Raw genomic sequence first — 22,343 nt, 5'->3', positions numbered from 1 at the left:
CACAAAATGGATGAATGGATGGGAATTATCTACCTGGGTTAAAAACAAAAATAAAGAGTTGGTCTTTATTTATCAATTTCATTGCAATACTGATAAGGGAAGAAAAAGACCTAAGTCCTTGACTTTCTTCACTCGAGGAAAGATTTTAAAAATTCCTTGTAAAAACGTATTTTCACGATCAGACTACTGAAACCATTTTAGTTGGGAAAAACGTTCCAAAATTGTCTAGATAGTGGCAAAGAAGCCAAGAAAATAAGAAAGAAACAAAAAGAGAGCAAAAGAGTCCGCTTCAGTGTACAAGCTCGTTCTAGAAGTAGTGTGCTGGGAAAAGGAAGCCCCAGTTGAATTTCCAATGTATTCCTGTGCTTGATTCAGTAACTGGTCAATGTAAAAACCAATCCTTTTGTACAACTTCTCCCTGCAACAAAAACTCCAACAGGTTGACACTACCATCATGCCTGTTCCAGACACATTTCAAAGAGAAATGATGATTTTCTTGAAAACCTACTTGCATAAAAGTTGCAAGATGGTGGAGGGATTCCCACATCCTCCTTCCTCCATCTGGCTTGAAAGTAGATTTGATAAAATATGCAACAAAGCCCATGATTTATAAGGTAGAGTCAAATGGATGATTTGGGAATTGATCTCTTGTTGATAGAAAACTTCGTATCCACTCTGTGTGACCTTTCTAAAACAAAATGTGGAGCTGAGGCGTGAATCTGCCACAACAATTGTAAAGCAAACATACACACTCCCCTTCACATGCCCCCCCTTCCACACACACCTAGGCACACACAGAGATCAGCATAGCAGATCATGAACACCTTGGAAAAGACTGAAATGCTAAATGCCTCTCTTGATGGGCAAATGAGCTGGTGCAGTAATTCAAATGCCTGGTACAAAACTTCTGTTTAATATTTAGCTCCTCTTTAAAACACAGCTTTTCATTTCATTCTATTTACAGAATATTTTCATTTCATTTGTTTCTTTAAAATTACTTAGTTCTCACCTGTTGTACGTCTAGGACTATTTTCTTCGAAAAACAGAAAAAAATAGATGATATCTTTTCAGCAGAAAACATTGGTTGATACAATTTTAAGCAATCATGAGATGGAAGAATTGTTCTGTCCCTCTCGAAGGTGGAAGAAGCATTTGGATCACAGATCATCTACAATGAAATACTTGACATGTTTAAGATGCTTTCAATCACTTTTGAGCGTCAATTGCTTCTTCGTTGTAAACAGTAATTTTTCAGTGAAGGGAAAGTGTGTGTGCTATATCTACATGATGTTCAAACCCAGTTCCTACTAATGGCCAGGCTGAACTCCAGTGAATAATGTCCCGAATGATATTTTGCCGCCTTCTTTGGCACTTCATGAAATCTTACCATGATGAAGTGCTGAAACACAGAGATTTTCTCTTAGAGAGTGTCTCATGTTGTAACCCATCCCATGGATTTTATGCTGTAATTCTTATCTCTTTTAAAATTTGCTATCTTCTGTACAGTTTTCATGAACCTTTCTGTTACAGTAGTGAAAATCACAGATAAATGTCACTTTGTACAACTTTGAATTTACCCCAAGAGCTGAGAGAAAACTTGCTCCTATACTTCAATCCCAGTTTCTTCTATAGTCCAACTTTGTTTCTCTACCATCAAGCTTCTCCTTTGTTGCTGCTCCAAGCCCCGTCCAAGCTGACCTGGAATACTTTCAGGGATGGGACACCCACAACTTCTCTGGGCAACCTGTTCCAGTGTTCCAGCACTCCCACAGTAAAAAAGGCCTTCCTTGCATCTAATATGTGTAGGAAATCATAAATCTAGGCATAGAAACTTGGAGTGCAAATTTGAAATTCTTTTGATTTGAAGCCCATTTTATATGAATACTGACTTACAGATGACTAAAAGATGTTGATGGGCATTTGAGCTGACAAGTTTTGAAAAAGTGCACGGAAATTAAAATGGAAACCAGTAAAATTAAAAACTTCTTGCCATTTTCTTTCTCCTCTCCTATTCAAAATTCCATATGTCAGATATCAGTGCTTCAGGCAAATCTCTCAGATGCTCTCAGAGAAAAAGCTTTTCTTTCAGACTAAGTTGCGGTTGACGTAGAACACTAGTAGTAGTGAAAGTCTTTCTGGGCATCGGGGCAGCCCCTTCTCCTTGGATTTGTGTGCAGAATGCATTTTATGCAAACTGGAAAATTGATCCCAGCTCTGTTCTATTCATCATTCTTACTGCATCAGGCCTGAAGAGTCTGTGAAAAGAAGCCTGTGGACCTTGAAGATAGCGCATGTGAAACAGATGAGAGGTGACGGAGAAGTTGAGGGAGAGAAGAAAGAGCATATGGCCCAGTAGGGACACCAGAAAGTATTTCTTCACGTGATCATGGCAGATTGCAGGAGCCACTTGGTACTATCAAACCAGCCCGACTTGGCACTGGTTTTGCCACCTTGGGTCTGGGAACCATCCTGTGTATCGTGGGTTTTCAGGAGCCCGCCGGCCACCCCCAGCCACAGGCCCCCAAACACAAACCGCGGCCCTATTCCCAGGCAAACAAAACTCACCTGCCCCGCTTCTTGAAGGCAGATTGCAGGAGCCACTTGGTACTATCAAACCAGCCCGACTTGGCACTGGTTTTGCCACCTTGGGTCTGGGAAGCATCCTGCGTATCATGGATTTTCTGGAGCCCGCCGGCACCTCCCGGCCACAGGCCCCCAAACACAAACCACGGCCCTGGATCTTTGAAGACATTAAAAGTACACCCTGGGCAAGAGGCTCTAGGGATCCTGGTTTAAGCAGGGGGCTTGGGCCTGGTTAGCCCCACCAACCCCTTCCACTCTCATTCATTCTGTGCTAGTGAATTCTCTTTGAGATGCATTTCAAGCACTGGTATGACAAAGTTCTGTGCAGACAGAGATCCAAATGCACATGGCATCTAAGTTCCTTAAGCAGTGTTCAAGAAGAATGTAAAACTCTGGGACAAGTGTCTCTTCCCTAACTGAATCCCTTTCATGGGAAAATTCCCAGCTCTAGAAAGATCTTCTGATACGCATGCTTAAGACTGACACTGGCTGAGCAAATGTCTCCCTATGTGTATCTAAGACCAGTTAGGATCTTCACCCAAAGTGCTGTCAACATAGTCACAGAATGTCTATTGTTAAGAAGTGACAACTTCCATCAGAATGGCAAATATTGTTCCACAAAATGGATGAATGGATGGGAATTATCTACCTGGGTTAAAAACAAAAATAAAGACTTGGTCTTTATTTATCAATTTCATTGCAATACTGATAAGGGAAGAAAAAGACCTAAGTCCTTGACTTTCTTAACTCGAGGAAAGATTTTAAAAATTCCTTGTAAAAACGTATTATCACGATCAGACTACTGAAACCATTTTAGTTGGGAAAAACGTTCCAAACTTGTCTAGATAGTGGCAAAGAAGCCAAGAAAATAAGAAAGAAACAAAAAGAGAGCAAAAGAGTCAGCTTCAGTGTTCAAGCTCGTTCTAGAAGTAGTGTGCTGGGAAAAGGAAGCCCCAGTTGAATTTCCAATGTATTCCTGTGCTTGATTCAGTAACTGGTCAATGTAAAAACCAATCCTTTTGTACAACTTCTCCCAGCAACAAAAACTCCAACAGGTTGACACTACCATCATGCCTGTTCCAGACACATTTCAAAGAGAAATGATGATTTTCTTGAAAACCTACTTGCATAAAAGTTGCAAGATGGTGGAGGGATTCCCACATCCTCCTTCCTCCATCTGGCTCTAAAGTAGATTTCATAAAATATGCAACAAACCACATGATTTATAAGGAAGAGTCAAATGGAGGATTTGGGAATTGATCTCTTGTTGATAGAAAACTTCGTATCCACTCTGTGTGACCTTTCTTAAACAAAATGTGGAGCTGAGGCATGAATCTGCCACAACAATTGTAAAGCAAACATACACACTCCCCTTCACATGCCCCCCCTTCCACACACACCTAGGCACACACAGAGATCAGCATAGCAGATCATGAACACCTTGGAAAAGACTGAAATGCTAAATGCCTCTCTTGATGGGCAAATGAGCTGGTGCAGTAATTCAAATGCCTGGTACAAAACTTCTGTTTAATATTTAGCTCCTCTTTAAAACACAGCTTTTCATTTCATTCTATTTACAGAATATTTTCATTTCATTTGTTTCTTTAAAATTACTTAGTTCTCACCTGTTGTACGTCTAGGACTATTTTCTTCGAAAAACAGAAAAAAAAATTAGATGATATCTTTTCAGCAGAAAATATTGGTTGATACAATTTTAAACCATCATGAGATGGAAGAATTGTTCTGTCCCTCTCGAAGGTGGAAGAAGCATTTGGATCACAGATCATCTACAATGAAATACTTGACATGTTTAAGATGCTTTCAATCAGTTTTGAGCGTCAATTGCTTCTTCGTTGTAAACAGTAATTTTTCAGTGAAGGGAAAGTGTGTGTGCTATATCTACATGATGTTCAAACCCAGTTCCTACTAATGGCCAGGCTGAACTCCAGTGAATAATGTCCCGAATGATATTTTGCCGCCTTCTTTGGCACTTCATGAAATCTTACCATGATGAAGTGCTGAAACACAGAGATTTTCTCTTAGAGAGTGTCTCATGTTGTCACCCATCCCATGGATTTTATGCTGTAATTCTTATCTCTTTTAAAATTTGCTATCTTCTGTACAGTTTTCACGAACCTTTCTGTTACAGTAGTGAAAATCACAGATAAATGTCACTTTGTACAACTTTGAATTTACCCCAAGAGCTGAGAGAAAACTTGCTCCTATACTTCAATCCCAGTTTCTTCTATAGTCCAACTTTGTTTCTCTACCATCAAGCTTCTCCTTTGTTGCTGCTCCAAGCCCCGTCCAAGCTGACCTTGAATACTTTCAGGGATGGGATACCCACAACTTCTCTGGACAACCTGTTCCAGTGTTCCAGTACTCCCACAGTAAAAAAGGCCTTCCTTGCATCTAATATGTGTAGGAAATCATAAATCTAGGCATAGAAACTTGGAGTGCAAATTTGAAATTCTTTTGATTTGAAGCCCATTTTATATGAATACTGACTTACAGATGACTAAAAGATGTTGATGGGCATTTGAGCTGACAAGTTTTGAAAAAGTGCACGGAAATTAAAATGGAAACCAGTAAAATTAAAAACTTCTTGCCATTTTCTTTCTCCTCTCCTATTCAAAATTCCATATGTCAGATATCAGTGCTTCAGGCAAACCTCTCAGATACTCTCAGAGAAAAAGCTTTTCTTTCAGACTAAGTTGCGGTTGACGTAGAACACTAGTAGTAGTGAAAGTCTTTCTGGGCATCGGGGCAGCCCCTTCTCCTTGGATTTGTGTGCAGAATGCATTTTATGCAAACTGGAAAATTGATCCCAGCTCTGTTCTATTCATCATTCTTACTGCATCAGGCCTGAAGAGTCTGTGAAAAGAAGCCTGTGGACCTTGAAGATAGCGCATGTGAAACAGATGAGAGGTGATGGAGAAGTTGAGGGAGAGAAGAAAGAGCATATGGCCCAGTAGGGACACCAGAAAGTATTTCTTCACGTGATCATGGCAGATTGCAGGAGCCACTTGGTACTATCAAACCAGCCCGACTTGGCACTGGTGCCACATTGGGTCTGGGAAGCATCCTGCGTATCATGGAGTTTCTGGAGCCCGCCGGCACCTCTCGGCCACAGGCCACCAAACACAAACAACGGCTCTTTTCCCTGGCAAACAAAACTCAGCTGCCGCGCTTCTTGATGGCAGACTGCAGGAGCCACTTGGTACTATCAAACCAGCCCGACTTGGCACTGGTTTTGCCACCTTGGGTCTGGGAACCATCCTGCGTATCGTGGATTTTCAGGAGCCAGCCGGCCACCCCAGCCACAGGCCCCCAAACACAAACCGCGGCCCTTTTCCCAGGCAAACAAAACTCACCTGTCCCGCTTCTTGATGGCAGATTGCAGGAGCCACTTGCTACTATATAACCAGCCCGGCTTGGCACTGGTGCCACCTTGGGTCTGGGAAGCATCCTGCGTATCATGGATTTTCTGGAGCCCGCCGGCACCTCCCGGCCACAGGCCCCCAAACACAAACCACGGCCCTGGATCTTTGAAGACATTAAAAGTACACCCTGGGCAAGAGGCTCTAGGGATCCTGGTTTAAGCAGGGGGCTTGGGCCTGGTGAGCCCCACCAACCCCTTCCACTCTCATTCATTCTGTGCTAGTGAATTCTCTTCCAGATGCATTTCAAGCACTGGCATGACAAAGTTCTGTGCAGACAGAGATCCAAATGCACATGGCATCTAAGTTCCTTAAGCAGTGTTCAAGAAGAATGTAAAACTCTGGGACAAGTGTCTCTTCCCTAACTGAATCCCTTTCATGGGAAAATTCCCAGCTCTAGAAAGATCTTCTGATACGCATGCTTAAGACTGACACTGGCTGAGCAAATGTCTCCCTATGTGTATCTAAGACCAGTTAGGATCTTCACCCAAAGTGCTGTCAACATAGTCACAGAATGTCTATTGTTAAGAAGTGACAACTTACATCAGAATGGCAAATATTGTTCCACAAAATGGATGAATGAATGGGAATTATCTACCTGGGTTAAAAAGAAAAATAAAGAGTTGGTCTTTATTTATCAATTTCATTGCAATACTGATAAGGGAAGAAAAAGGCCTAAGTCCTTGACTTTCTTAACTCGAGGAAAGATTTTAAAAATTCCTTGTAAAAATGTATTATCACGATCAGACTATTGAAATCATTTTAGTTGGGAAAAACGTTCCAAACTTGTCTAGATAGTGGCAAAGAAGCCAAGAAAATAAGAAAGAAACAAAAAGAGAGCAAAAGAGTCCGCTTCAGTGTACAAGCTCGTTCTAGAAGTAGTGTGCTGGGAAAAGGAAGCCCCAGTTGAATTTCCAATGTATTCCTGTGCTTGATTCAGTAACTGGTCAATGTAAAAACCAATCCTTTTGTACAACTTCTCCCTGCAACAAAAACTCCAACAGGTTGACACTACCATCATGCCTGTTCCAGACACATTTCAAAGAGAAATGATGATTTTCTTGAAAACCTACTTGCATAAAAGTATCAAGATGGTGGAGGGATTCCCACATCCTCCTTCCTCCATCTGGCTTGAAAGTAGATTTGATAAAATATGCAACAAAGCACATGATTTATAAGGTAGAGTCAAATGGATGATTTGGGAATTGATCTCTTGTTGATAGAAAACTTCGTATCCACTCTGTGTGACCTTTCTAAAACAAAATGTGGAGCTGAGGCATGAATCTGCCACAACAATTGTAAAGCAAACATACACACTCCCCTTCACATGCCCCCCCTTCCACACACACCTAGGCACACACAGAGATCAGCATAGCAGATCATGAACACCTTGGAAAAGACTGAAATGCTAAATGCCTCTCTTGATGGGCAAATGAGCTGGTGCAGTAATTCAAATGCCTGGTACAAAACTTCTGTTTAATATTTAGCTCCTCTTTAAAACACAGCTTTTCATTTCATTCTATTTACAGAATATTTTCATTTCATTTGTTTCTTTAAAATTACTTAGTTCTCACCTGTTGTACGTCTAGGACTATTTTCTTCGAGAAACAGAAAAAAAAATTAGATGATATCTTTTCAGCAGGAAATATTGGTTGATACAATTTTAAACCATCATAAGATGGAAGAATTGTTCTGTCCCTCTCGAAGGTGGAAGAAGCATTTGGATCACAGATCATCTACAATGAAATACTTGACATGTTTAAGATGCTTTCAATCACTTTTGAGCGTCAATTGCTTCTTCGTTGTAAACAGTAATTTTTCAGTGAAGGGAAAGTGTGTGTGCTATATCTACATGATGTTCAAACCCAGTTCCTACTAATGGCCAGGCTGAACTCCAGTGAATAATGTCCCGAATGATATTTTGCCGCCTTCTTTGGCACTTCATGAAATCTTACTATGATGAAGTGCTGAAACACAGAGATTTTCTCTTAGAGAGTGTCTCATGTTGTAACCCATCCCATGGATTTTATGCTGTAATTCTTATCTCTTTTAAAATTTGCTATCTTCTGTACAGTTTTCATGAACCTTTCTGTTACAGTAGTGAAAATCACAGATAAATGTCACTTTGTACAACTTTGAATTTACCCCAAGAGCTGAGAGAAAACTTGCTCCTATACTTCAATCCCAGTTTCTTCTATAGTCCAACTTTGTTTCTCTACCATCAAGCTTCTCCTTTGTTGCTGCTCCAAGCCCCATCCAAGCTGACCTGGAATACTTTGAGGGATGGGATACCCACAACTTCTCTGGGCAACCTGTTCCAGTGTTCCAGCACTCCCACAGTAAAAAAGGCCTTCCTTGCATCTAATATGTGTAGGAAATCATAAATCTAGGCATAGAAACTTGGAGTGCAAATTTGAAATTCTTTTGATTTGAAGCCCATTTTATATGAATACTGACTTACAGATGACTAAAAGATGTTGATGGGCATTTGAGCTGACAAGTTTTGAAAAAGTGCACGGAAATTAAAATGGAAACCAGTAAAATTAAAAACTTCTTGCCATTTTCTTTCTCCTCTCCTATTCAAAATTCCATATGTCAGATATCAGTGCTTCAGGCAAATCTCTCAGATGCTCTCAGAGAAAAAGCTTTTCTTTCAGACTAAGTTGCGGTTGACGTAGAACACGAGTAGTAGTGAAAGTCTTTCTGGGCATCGGGGCAGCCCCTTCTCCTTGGATTTGTGTGCAGAATGCATTTTATGCAAACTGGAAAATTGATCCCAGCTCTGTTCTATTCATCATTCTTACTGCATCAGGCCTGAAGAGTCTGTGAAAAGAAGCCTGTGGACCTTGAAGATAGCGCATGTGAAACAGATGAGAGGTGATGGAGAAGTTGAGGGAGAGAAGAAAGAGCATATGGCCCAGTAGGGACACCAGAAAGTATTTCTTCACGTGATCATGGCAGATTGCAGGAGCCACTTGGTACTATCAAACCAGCCCGACTTGGCACTGGTTTTGCCACCTTGGGTCTGGGAAGCATCCTGCGTATCATGGATTTTCTGGAGCCCGCCGGCACCGCCCGGCCACAGGCCCCCAAACACAAACCACGGCCCTGGATCTTTGAAGACATTAAAAGTACACCCTGGGCAAGAGGCTCTAGGGATCCTGATTTAAGCAGGGGGCTTGGGCCTGGTTAGCCCCACCAACCCCTTCCACTCTCATTCATTCTGTGCTAGTGAATTCTCTTCCAGATGCATTTCAAGCACTGGCATGACAAAGTTCTGTGCAGACAGAGATCCAAATGCACATGGCATCTAAGTTCCTTAAGCAGTGTTCAAGAAGAATGTAAAACTCTGGGACAAGTGTCTCTTCCCTAACTGAATCCCTTTCATGGGAAAATTCCCAGCTCTAGAAAGATCTTCTGATACGCATGCTTAAGACTGACACTGGCTGAGCAAATGTCTCCCTATGTGTATCTAAGACCAGTTAGGATCTTCACCCAAAGTGCTGTCAACATAGTCACAGAATGTCTATTGTTAAGAAGTGACAACTTCCATCAGAATGGCAAATATTGTTCCACAAAATGGATGAATGGATGGGAATTATCTACCTGGGTTAAAAACAAAAATAAAGAGTTGGTCTTTATTTATCAATTTCATTGCAATACTGATAAGGGAAGAAAAAGACCTAAGTCCTTGACTTTCTTCACTCGAGGAAAGATTTTAAAAATTCCTTGTAAAAACGTATTTTCACGATCAGACTACTGAAACCATTTTAGTTGGGAAAAACGTTCCAAAATTGTCTAGATAGTGGCAAAGAAGCCAAGAAAATAAGAAAGAAACAAAAAGAGAGCAAAAGAGTCCGCTTCAGTGTACAAGCTCGTTCTAGAAGTAGTGTGCTGGGAAAAGGAAGCCCCAGTTGAATTTCCAATGTATTCCTGTGCTTGATTCAGTAACTGGTCAATGTAAAAACCAATCCTTTTGTACAACTTCTCCCAGCAACAAAAACTCCAACAGGTTGACACTACCATCATGCCTGTTCCAGACACATTTCAAAGAGAAATGATGATTTTCTTGAAAACCTACTTGCATAAAAGTTGCAAGGTGGTGGAGGGATTCCCACATCCTCCTTCCTCCATCTGGCTTGAAAGTAGATTTGATAAAATATGCAACAAAGCCCATGATTTATAAGGTAGAGTCAAATGGAGGATTTGGGAATTGATCTCTTGTTGATAGAAAACTTCGTATCCACTCTGTGTGACCTTTCTAAAACAAAATGTGGAGCTGAGGCGTGAATCTGCCACAACAATTGTAAAGCAAACATACACACTCCCCTTCACATGCCCCCCCTTCCACACACACCTAGGCACACACAGAGATCAGCATAGCAGATCATGAACACCTTGGAAAAGACTGAAATGCTAAATGCCTCTCTTGATGGGCAAATGAGCTGGTGCAGTAATTCAAATGCCTGGTACAAAACTTCTGTTTAATATTTAGCTCCTCTTTAAAACACAGCTTTTCATTTCATTCTATTTACAGAATATTTTCATTTCATTTGTTTCTTTAAAATTACTTAGTTCTCACCTGTTGTACGTCTAGGACTATTTTCTTCGAAAAACAGAAAAAAATAGATGATATCTTTTCAGCAGAAAACATTGGTTGATACAATTTTAAGCAATCATGAGATGGAAGAATTGTTCTGTCCCTCTCGAAGGTGGAAGAAGCATTTGGATCACAGATCATCTACAATGAAATACTTGACATGTTTAAGATGCTTTCAATCACTTTTGAGCGTCAATTGCTTCTTCGTTGTAAACAGTAATTTTTCAGTGAAGGGAAAGTGTGTGTGCTATATCTACATGATGTTCAAACCCAGTTCCTACTAATGGGCAGGCTGAACTCCAGTGAATAATGTCCCGAATGATATTTTGCCGCCTTCTTTGGCACTTCATGAAATCTTACCATGATGAAGTGCTGAAACACAGAGATTTTCTCTTAGAGAGTGTCTCATGTTGTAACCCATCCCATGGATTTTATGCTGTAATTCTTATCTCTTTTAAAATTTGCTATCTTCTGTACAGTTTTCATGAACCTTTCTGTTACAGTAGTGAAAATCACAGATAAATGTCACTTTGTACAACTTTGAATTTACCCCAAGAGCTGAGAGAAAACTTGCTCCTATACTTCAATCCCAGTTTCTTCTATAGTCCAACTTTGTTTCTCTACCGTCAAGCTTCTCCTTTGTTGCTGCTCCAAGCCCCATCCAAGCTGACCTGGAATACTTTGAGGGATGGGATACCCACAACTTCTCTGGGCAACCTGTTCCAGTGTTCCAGCACTCCCACAGTAAAAAAGGCCTTCCTTGCATCTAATATGTGTAGGAAATCATAAATCTAGGCATAGAAACTTGGAGTGCAAATTTGAAATTCTTTTGATTTGAAGCCCATTTTATATGAATACTGACTTACAGATGACTAAAAGATGTTGATGGGCATTTGAGCTGACAAGTTTTGAAAAAGTGCACGGAAATTAAAATGGAAACCAGTAAAATTAAAAACTTCTTGCCATTTTCTTTCTCCTCTCCTATTCAAAATTCCATATGTCAGATATCAGTGCTTCAGGCAAATCTCTCAGATGCTCTCAGAGAAAAAGCTTTTCTTTCAGACTAAGTTGCGGTTGACGTAGAACACTAGTAGTAGTGAAAGTCTTTCTGGGCATCGGGGCAGCCCCTTCTCCTTGGATTTGTGTGCAGAATGCATTTTATGCAAACTGGAAAATTGATCCCAGCTCTGTTCTATTCATCATTCTTACTGCATCAGGCCTGAAGAGTCTGTGAAAAGAAGCCTGTGGACCTTGAAGATAGCGCATGTGAAACAGATGAGAGGTGATGGAGAAGTTGAGGGAGAGAAGAAAGAGCATATGGCCCAGTAGGGACACCAGAAAGTATTTCTTCACGTGATCATGGCAGATTGCAGGAGCCACTTGGTACTATCAAACCAGCCCGACTTGGCACTGGTTTTGCCACCTTGGGTCTGGGAACCATCCTGCGTATCGTGGGTTTTCAGGAGCCCGCCGGCCACCCCCAGCCACAGGCCCCCAAACACAAACCGCGGCCCTATTCCCAGGCAAACAAAACTCACCTGCCCCGCTTCTTGAAGGCAGATTGCAGGAGCAACTTGCTACTATATAACCAGCCCGACTTGGCACTGGTGCCACCTTGGGTCTGGGAAGCATCCTGCGTATCATGGAGTTTCTGGAGCCCGCCGGCACCTCCCGGCCACAGGCCCCCAAACACAAACCACGGCCCTGGATCTTTGAAGACATTAAAAGTACACCCTGGGCAAGAGGCTCTAGGGATCCTGATTTAAGCAGGGGGCTTGGGCCTGGTTAGCCCCACCAACCCCTTCCACTCTCATTCATTCTGTGCTAGTGAATTCTCTTCCAGATGCATTTCAAGCACTGGCATGACAAAGTTCTGTGCAGACAGAGATCCAAATGCACATGGCATCTAAGTTCCTTAAGCAGTGTTCAAGAAGAATGTAAAACTCTGGGACAAGTGTCTCTTCCCTAACTGAATCCCTTTCATGGGAAAATTCCCAGCTCTAGAAAGATCTTCTGATACGCATGCTTAAGACTGACACTGGCTGAGCAAATGTCTCCCTATGTGTATCTAAGACCAGTTAGGATCTTCACCCAAAGTGCTGTCAACATAGTCACAGAATGTCTATTGTTAAGAAGTGACAACTTCCATCAGAATGGCAAATATTGTTCCACAAAATGGATGAATAGATGGGAATTATCTACTTGGGTTAAAAACAAAAATAAAGAGTTGGTCTTTATTTATCAATTTCATTGCAATACTGATAAGGGAAGAAAAAGACCTAAGTCCTTGACTTTCTTAACTCGAGGAAAGATTTTAAAAATTCCTTGTAAAAACGTATTTTCACGATCAGACTACTGAAACCATTTTAGTTGGGAAAAACGTTCCAAACTTGTCTAGATAGTGGCAAAGAAGCCAAGAAAATAAGAAAGAAACAAAAAGAGAGCAAAAGAGTCCGCTTCAGTGTTCAAGCTCGTTCTAGAAGTAGTGTGCTGGGAAAAGGAAGCCCCAGTTGAATTTCCAATGTATTCCTGTGCTTGATTCAGTAACTGGTCAATGTAAAAACCAATCCTTTTGTACAACTTCTCCCTGCAACAAAAACTCCAACAGGTTGACACTACCATCATGCCTGTTCCAGACACATTTCAAAGAGAAATGATGATTTTCTTGAAAACCTACTTGCATAAAAGTTGCAAGGTGGTGGAGGGATTCCCACATCCTCCTTCCTCCATCTGGCTTGAAAGTAGATTTCATAAAATATGCAACAAAGCCCATGATTTATAAGGTAGAGTCAAATGGATGATTTGGGAATTGATCTCTTGTTGATAGAAAACTTCGTATCCACTCTGTGTGACCTTTCTAAAACAAAATGTGGAGCTGAGGCATGAATCTGCCACAACAATTGTAAAGCAAACATACACACTCCCCTTCACATGCCCCCCCTTCCACACACACCTAGGCACACACAGAGATCAGCATAGCAGATCATGAACACCTTGGAAAAGACTGAAATGCTAAATGCCTCTCTTGATGGGCAAATGAGCTGGTGCAGTAATTCAAATGCCTGGTACAAAACTTCTGTTTAATATTTAGCTCCTCTTTAAAACACAGCTTTTCATTTCATTCTATTTACAGAATATTTTCATTTCATTTGTTTCTTTAAAATTACTTAGTTCTCACCTGTTGTACGTCTAGGACTATTTTCTTCGAAAAACAGAAAAAAAAATTAGATGATATCTTTTCAGCAGAAAATATTGGTTGATACAATTTTAAACCATCATGAGATGGAAGAATTGTTCTGTCCCTCTCGAAGGTGGAAGAAGCATTTGGATCACAGATCATCTACAATGAAATACTTGACATGTTTAAGATGCTTTCAATCAGTTTTGAGCGTCAATTGCTTCTTCGTTGTAAACAGTAATTTTTCAGTGAAGGGAAAGTGTGTGTGCTATATCTACATGATGTTCAAACCCAGTTCCTACTAATGGCCAGGCTGAACTCCAGTGAATAATGTCCCGAATGATATTTTGCCGCCTTCTTTGGCACTTCATGAAATCTTACCATGATGAAGTGCTGAAACACAGAGATTTTCTCTTAGAGAGTGTCTCATGTTGTCACCCATCCCATGGATTTTATGCTGTAATTCTTATCTCTTTTAAAATTTGCTATCTTCTGTACAGTTTTCACGAACCTTTCTGTTACAGTAGTGAAAATCACAGATAAATGTCACTTTGTACAACTTTGAATTTACCCCAAGAGCTGAGAGAAAACTTGCTCCTATACTTCAATCCCAGTTTCTTCTATAGTCCAACTTTGTTTCTCTACCATCAAGCTTCTCCTTTGTTGCTGCTCCAAGCCCCGTCCAAGCTGACCTTGAATACTTTCAGGGATGGGATACCCACAACTTCTCTGGACAACCTGTTCCAGTGTTCCAGTACTCCCACAGTAAAAAAGGCCTTCCTTGCATCTAATATGTGTAGGAAATCATAAATCTAGGCATAGAAACTTGGAGTGCAAATTTGAAATTCTTTTGATTTGAAGCCCATTTTATATGAATACTGACTTACAGATGACTAAAAGATGTTGATGGGCATTTGAGCTGACAAGTTTTGAAAAAGTGCACGGAAATTAAAATGGAAACCAGTAAAATTAAAAACTTCTTGCCATTTTCTTTCTCCTCTCCTATTCAAAATTCCATATGTCAGATATCAGTGCTTCAGGCAAACCTCTCAGATACTCTCAGAGAAAAAGCTTTTCTTTCAGACTAAGTTGCGGTTGACGTAGAACACTAGTAGTAGTGAAAGTCTTTCTGGGCATCGGGGCAGCCCCTTCTCCTTGGATTTGTGTGCAGAATGCATTTTATGCAAACTGGAAAATTGATCCCAGCTCTGTTCTATTCATCATTCTTACTGCATCAGGCCTGAAGAGTCTGTGAAAAGAAGCCTGTGGACCTTGAAGATAGCGCATGTGAAACAGATGAGAGGTGATGGAGAAGTTGAGGGAGAGAAGAAAGAGCATATGGCCCAGTAGGGACACCAGAAAGTATTTCTTCACGTGATCATGGCAGATTGCAGGAGCCACTTGGTACTATCAAACCAGCCCGACTTGGCACTGGTGCCACATTGGGTCTGGGAAGCATCCTGCGTATCATGGAGTTTCTGGAGCCCGCCGGCACCTCTCGGCCACAGGCCACCAAACACAAACAACGGCTCTTTTCCCTGGCAAACAAAACTCAGCTGCCGCGCTTCTTGATGGCAGACTGCAGGAGCCACTTGGTACTATCAAACCAGCCCGACTTGGCACTGGTTTTGCCACCTTGGGTCTGGGAACCATCCTGCGTATCGTGGATTTTCAGGAGCCAGCCGGCCACCCCAGCCACAGGCCCCCAAACACAAACCGCGGCCCTTTTCCCAGGCAAACAAAACTCACCTGTCCCGCTTCTTGATGGCAGATTGCAGGAGCCACTTGCTACTATATAACCAGCCCGGCTTGGCACTGGTGCCACCTTGGGTCTGGGAAGCATCCTGCGTATCATGGATTTTCTGGAGCCCGCCGGCACCTCCCGGCCACAGGCCCCCAAACACAAACCACGGCCCTGGATCTTTGAAGACATTAAAAGTACACCCTGGGCAAGAGGCTCTAGGGATCCTGGTTTAAGCAGGGGGCTTGGGCCTGGTGAGCCCCACCAACCCCTTCCACTCTCATTCATTCTGTGCTAGTGAATTCTCTTCCAGATGCATTTCAAGCACTGGCATGACAAAGTTCTGTGCAGACAGAGATCCAAATGCACATGGCATCTAAGTTCCTTAAGCAGTGTTCAAGAAGAATGTAAAACTCTGGGACAAGTGTCTCTTCCCTAACTGAATCCCTTTCATGGGAAAATTCCCAGCTCTAGAAAGATCTTCTGATACGCATGCTTAAGACTGACACTGGCTGAGCAAATGTCTCCCTATGTGTATCTAAGACCAGTTAGGATCTTCACCCAAAGTGCTGTCAACATAGTCACAGAATGTCTATTGTTAAGAAGTGACAACTTACATCAGAATGGCAAATATTGTTCCACAAAATGGATGAATGAATGGGAATTATCTACCTGGGTTAAAAAGAAAAATAAAGAGTTGGTCTTTATTTATCAATTTCATTGCAATACTGATAAGGGAAGAAAAAGGCCTAAGTCCTTGACTTTCTTAACTCGAGGAAAGATTTTAAAAATTCCTTGTAAAAATGTATTATCACGATCAGACTATTGAAATCATTTTAGTTGGGAAAAACGTTCCAAACTTGTCTAGATAGTGGCAAAGAAGCCAAGAAAATAAGAAAGAAACAAAAAGAGAGCAAAAGAGTCCGCTTCAGTGTACAAGCTCGTTCTAGAAGTAGTGTGCTGGGAAAAGGAAGCCCCAGTTGAATTTCCAATGTATTCCTGTGCTTGATTCAGTAACTGGTCAATGTAAAAACCAATCCTTTTGTACAACTTCTCCCTGCAACAAAAACTCCAACAGGTTGACACTACCATCATGCCTGTTCCAGACACATTTCAAAGAGAAATGATGATTTTCTTGAAAACCTACTTGCATAAAAGTATCAAGATGGTGGAGGGATTCCCACATCCTCCTTCCTCCATCTGGCTTGAAAGTAGATTTGATAAAATATGCAACAAAGCACATGATTTATAAGGTAGAGTCAAATGGATGATTTGGGAATTGATCTCTTGTTGATAGAAAACTTCGTATCCACTCTGTGTGACCTTTCTAAAACAAAATGTGGAGCTGAGGCATGAATCTGCCACAACAATTGTAAAGCAAACATACACACTCCCCTTCACATGCCCCCCCTTCCACACACACCTAGGCACACACAGAGATCAGCATAGCAGATCATGAACACCTTGGAAAAGACTGAAATGCTAAATGCCTCTCTTGATGGGCAAATGAGCTGGTGCAGTAATTCAAATGCCTGGTACAAAACTTCTGTTTAATATTTAGCTCCTCTTTAAAACACAGCTTTTCATTTCATTCTATTTACAGAATATTTTCATTTCATTTGTTTCTTTAAAATTACTTAGTTCTCACCTGTTGTACGTCTAGGACTATTTTCTTCGAAAAATAGAAAAAAATAGATGATATCTATTCCGCAGAAAACATTGGTTGATACAATTTTAAACCATCATGAGATGGAAGAATTGTTCTGTCCCTCTCGAAGGTGGAAGAAGCATTTGGATCACAGATCATCTACAATGAAATACTTGACATGTTTAAGATGCTTTCAATCACTTTTGAGCGTCAATTGCTTCTTCGTTGTAAACAGTAATTTTTCAGTGAAGGGAAAGTGTGTGTGCTATATCTACATGATGTTCAAACCCAGTTCCTACTAATGGCCAGGCTGAACTCCAGTGAATAATGTCCCGAATGATATTTTGCCGCCTTCTTTGGCACTTCATGAAATCTTACCATGATGAAGTGCTGAAACACAGAGATTTTCTCTTAGAGAGTGTCTCATGTTGTAACCCATCCCATGGATTTTATGCTGTAATTCTTATCTCTTTTAAAATTTGCTATCTTCTGTACAGTTTTCATGAAGCCTTCTGTTACAGTAGTGAAAATCACAGATAAATGTCACTTTGTACAACTTTGAATTTACCCCAAGAGCTGAGAGAAAACTTGCTCCTGTACTTCAATCCCAGTTTCTTCTATAGTCCAACTTTGTTTCTCTACCATCAAGCTTCTCCTTTGTTGCTGCTCCAAGCCCCGTCCAAGCTGACCTTGAACACTTTCAGGGATGGGATACCCACAACTTCTCTGGGCAACCTGTTCCAGTGTTCCAGCACTCCCACAGTAAAAAAGGCCTTCCTTGCATCTAATATGTGTAGGAAATCATAAATCTCGGCATAGAAACTTGGAGTGCAAATTTGAAATTCTTTTGATTTGAAGCCCATTTTATATGAATACTGACTTACAGATGACTAAAAGATGTTGATGGGCATTTGAGCTGACAAGTTTTGAAAAAGTGCACGGAAATTAAAATGGAAACCAGTAAAATTAAAAACTTCTTGCCATTTTCTTTCTCCTCTCCTATTCAAAATTCCATATGTCAGATATCAGTGCTTCAGGCAAATCTCTCAGATGCTCTCAGAGAAAAAGCTTTTCTTTCAGACTAAGTTGCGGTTGACGTAGAACACTAGTAGTAGTGAAAGCTTTTCTGGGCATCGGGGCAGCCCCTTCTCCTTGGATTTGTGTGCAGAATGCATTTTATGCAAACTGGAAAATTGATCCCAGCTCTGTTCTATTCATCATTCTTACTGCATCAGGCCTGAAGAGTCTGTGAAAAGAAGCCTGTAGACCTTGAAGATAGCGCATGTGAAACAGATGAGAGGTGATGGAGAAGTTGAGGGAGAGAAGAAAGAGCATATGGCCCAGTAGGGACACCAGAAAGTATTTCTTCATGTGATCATGGCAGATTGCAGGAGCCACTTGGTACTATCAAACCAGCCCGACTTGGCACTGGTTTTGCCACCTTGGGTCTGGGAACCATCCTGCGTATCGTGGATTTTCAGGAGCCAGCTGGCCACTCCCAGCAACAGGCCCCCAAACACAAACAACGGCACTTTTCCCTGGCAAAACAAACCTGACCTGCCCTACTTCTGCATGGCAGATTGCAGGAGCCACTAAGTACTATCAAACCAGCCCGACTTGTCACTGGTGCCACCTTGGGTCTGGGAACCATCCTGCTTATCAAATAATTTTAGGAGTGTTATGGTTTGGGCCTGGCAAAGCCAGAGCCCCCATGAGTACACCTTCTCCCCGGTGTCTGCTGTGAGATGTGATCAGGAATAAGCAAAGCAGGCTCCAAACTTAAACATAAAGGAAATTTTATTAACTGAGCTACACACAAACAATTACTAAACTACACACAAAAGTAGTAAGAAAGAAAGAAAAAAGCAAAAAAACCACGAGGAAAATGAAAACCTCACAAAAAAAAACACTCTCCCCCTCCTCCCCCCTAAATTCCCAATACAATACATCCTCCAAAATCACCAATTCTAGGTCCAACACCACCCTTTAGATTGCTCAAACTTTCAACTCCTCAAGAGGAGTTGAAGTCCTTCCATGTGTCATGGTGGCCTCTTCCGTCCTTGTTCCGGTGCTCTCACCACCAAACAGGGATCAGGGCTGCTTCCAGGGTTGTCTTTTTTAAGGATGCTTTGTCCAGTTCCAGAAAAGCACAGTATCTCACCTTCTCACCTTTGGGACATCTATCCCCCCCATATTTTATATACCCCCTGGGGCCGAGGGGTACCCACACTGAATCTTCTCTGGCACTGGGACATTTCTCCCCCTGGACTCAGTCTCTGTATCTCACGGAAACATAGCTCTGTCCATGGCTACACAAAAGAGTCCAGCATAAAATGCCACTCCATCTTCTCCATTCTTTCAACATCTCTCACTCTCTGGTCCAGACCTCCATCACTCGTTCATTTCCTTCGTCCTCCTCCACTCTTATCACTCGTCTAGGAAGGGTTAATGTTCTGTAGGGTTTTCATTGTCCAAAAGGGGTTAAAAACTCCTCCAGGCGGCTGGACTCCTGGCTGCACCCCCCCCCCCCCCCCCCCATCTCCTCAGCTGGGCTACCTGCTGCCAGCACATATTTACTGAATTTCAAGGTAACGACACAGGCTGCACTCTCTCTCTCTCTCTCTCTCTCTGTCTCCAAGGGGAGGGGGGGGGGGGGGGGAATGGCTGTCCGATGTCTCTTGGGGCTCTTCCTCCACCCTTCCATCCTCCAGGGCCTCCTCACTCCCCTGTCTGTCCAGACCCAGGCCTACCGCATGGCTGCCCCTCCCCCGCCCAGCGGCAGCGGCTGGACGGGGGAGCGCTCCGACCTCCGTCCCTCGAAGTCCCAAGAGAGTCTCCCAGGGCCGAAGCTCTGCTTTTAACCCCTGGGTGTTCTCGGAGGTGTGTCCTAAAACCCACTGGCTACCCCAGGTGCCAATATCAAAATCCAAGCACCCATTGGTTTGACCACAACATCCCAGAATTCCCACTTCTTCCTGGTCAAACCACCACAAGGAGCCAGCCTGAACAATTGTTTAGCACCCTTTAAAGCTGGTGTTTGACAAACAGAGCTGAAGCAGATCTTCAAAATATCCAGGAGATCAACATCCATTGAAGCAAATTCTCCAGGCCAGTCACCTTGCTGCTGCTGCTAATTTACCCTCCATACCAGCTATCAGGCTTAACAATGCTGCTGTAAAAATACTGTGAAAAAGGTAGGCACATTTTCACAGATGCAGGGAAAATCCCCTTGGATGATGATTCCAAGGCATAACTTGATGAAGCAAGTTATTGCAACCTTGTCTACTGGCAATATCTAGGTTGATGAGTTAACTATCTGTCAGCATCACATTAGAAAATAAATGTTTGATCCACAAAAACAATATTTCATATGTCCTGTCTACGTGCTTCATTTCAACCAATGAATAGGCAACATTCCATCAGCAAAGGGTTTATGATGCTATCTTTCTTTCAACTGTCATAATTCTTTACTTTTTTCTAAACCAGACATTGTCTGTTCATAAGATTAAGATGCCCATGGTAGGGGTGTAATTAAATTCACATGTTAAAAATATCCTTCTTGTTATCTTTTCTTTTAATTACCCACACAAAACACCAGTCTGAGAGCTGAAGAAAACCCCTTCATTTGCTGTTTGCCAAGTATCATCTACATGATACAAATTCTACTTGAGAAATCACACCCATTCATTGCCATGTAAACAACCTTTTCTTCATCATTAGGTATTTTGGTGAAGTGAATGATTAGAACATAAGCAAGGGCATTTGTTCAAGATGCTCCAGAAAGAGCTGTGGTCTGTTCTCTTCTTTGCTGCCTATGTTAGCACTGAGCTGCAAAAAATGAAAGACTACTAGGAAAAGTGTTACTTTTAGTCTAAATTTGTAAATGATGTTTCAAATACCCTGTTAAATGAAAAGGTGCTCTTTTAAATGATGGCATCTTAAGGGAAAAAGTCAGCTTTAAAGAGGTTTTGAGACAGTTGCTTCTGGAAAAAAAATATAAAATAAAATTGGAGGCATCTAAGGTCTTTAGCCATCCCATCTTGAAGATTGGTTCAAAACACAGTTCCTTCATAGAGGAAGAAGAGAGGACCATAGAGGGCAACCCATTTGAAAATGGAGTTCTATTTCTTTCTGGTTGGGATTACCCGACACCATTTCTTGTGAAGTCAAGGGACTGCAGTTAGCTCTCCACTAATTTCCTTCCCTGAAATTCATCTGCATTTGCTCCTTTGTCTGGAGTCCCCATTTATTAGTATGCATAGATAGTATGCTCCATCAATGCATGAATAACAGAGGGGATAATGTGCCTTTTGCTACTATCTTCTTTTGCTGCTCCATTTTGCTTGCTTTGTTCTTGCTTTCTGTCAAAGAAATGCTAGCAAAAGCCCTCCTCAAGTCTTGCTGTGAAGACAGACTGCCAGAAAGGTAGAGAATCTTCAAGGCTTTACAAGACCCATGTAGCACGTGTCTTGGTCAATTTCTATGCAGATCCTTTCTTCCAGCAGGACTTCTTTGCACCGTTAGCGAACACTGAACTGAATCCAATACAAAAGTAGTGACTTGAGGAACCGTTCTCTTTTCATTTGAATGGTGATAAAAATGCGTATCAAATCAAAGCATTTTAGAGCAGCAGGAAGATTTTCTATGCAGCTAGCAAATCATAACAAGATGCCTATTCACCAGTTGGGTTCCTTTCGGAATTTACAAGAATTGCCGACAGAAAACACAGCTTAGTAAACTACCAATCTAAATCACAATATCTAGAAAGGTGACATGAAAAAGAGCAAGAGGAAGAAAACCAAAAAGAAAACCAAAGGAAGCCAGAAATAAGGCACAACCTCTCCTCCTTTTCTGCTTACTACAGTACCTTAGAAGTACCTCCAAGTTTCCTAACAGTCACATCAGTAGAAAACTGTGCCAAGAACAATTGTGGAAAACTGTGGAAAACCCTTCTATCACAAGAGAAACATAGGGTTTGCTTTCATGACCATTAAATCTGCATGCAGTGCGTACGGTAAGGGTATGTTTTGTATATTCAAGAACAATTGAAAACTATTTCTGAATTGAAGGGACTGCTTTTTGTTTGTTTTGAATGACTTGGCTAAATATGGCGCATGTTAAAATACTGCAGACATGTGGTTCATTTTAGAGAT

The sequence above is a fragment of the Ammospiza nelsoni genome, chromosome 5 (assembly GCF_027579445.1).
Source record: "Ammospiza nelsoni isolate bAmmNel1 chromosome 5, bAmmNel1.pri, whole genome shotgun sequence".
Lineage (NCBI taxonomy): Eukaryota > Metazoa > Chordata > Aves > Passeriformes > Passerellidae > Ammospiza > Ammospiza nelsoni.
Note: the sequence above shows the minus strand (reverse complement) of the source record.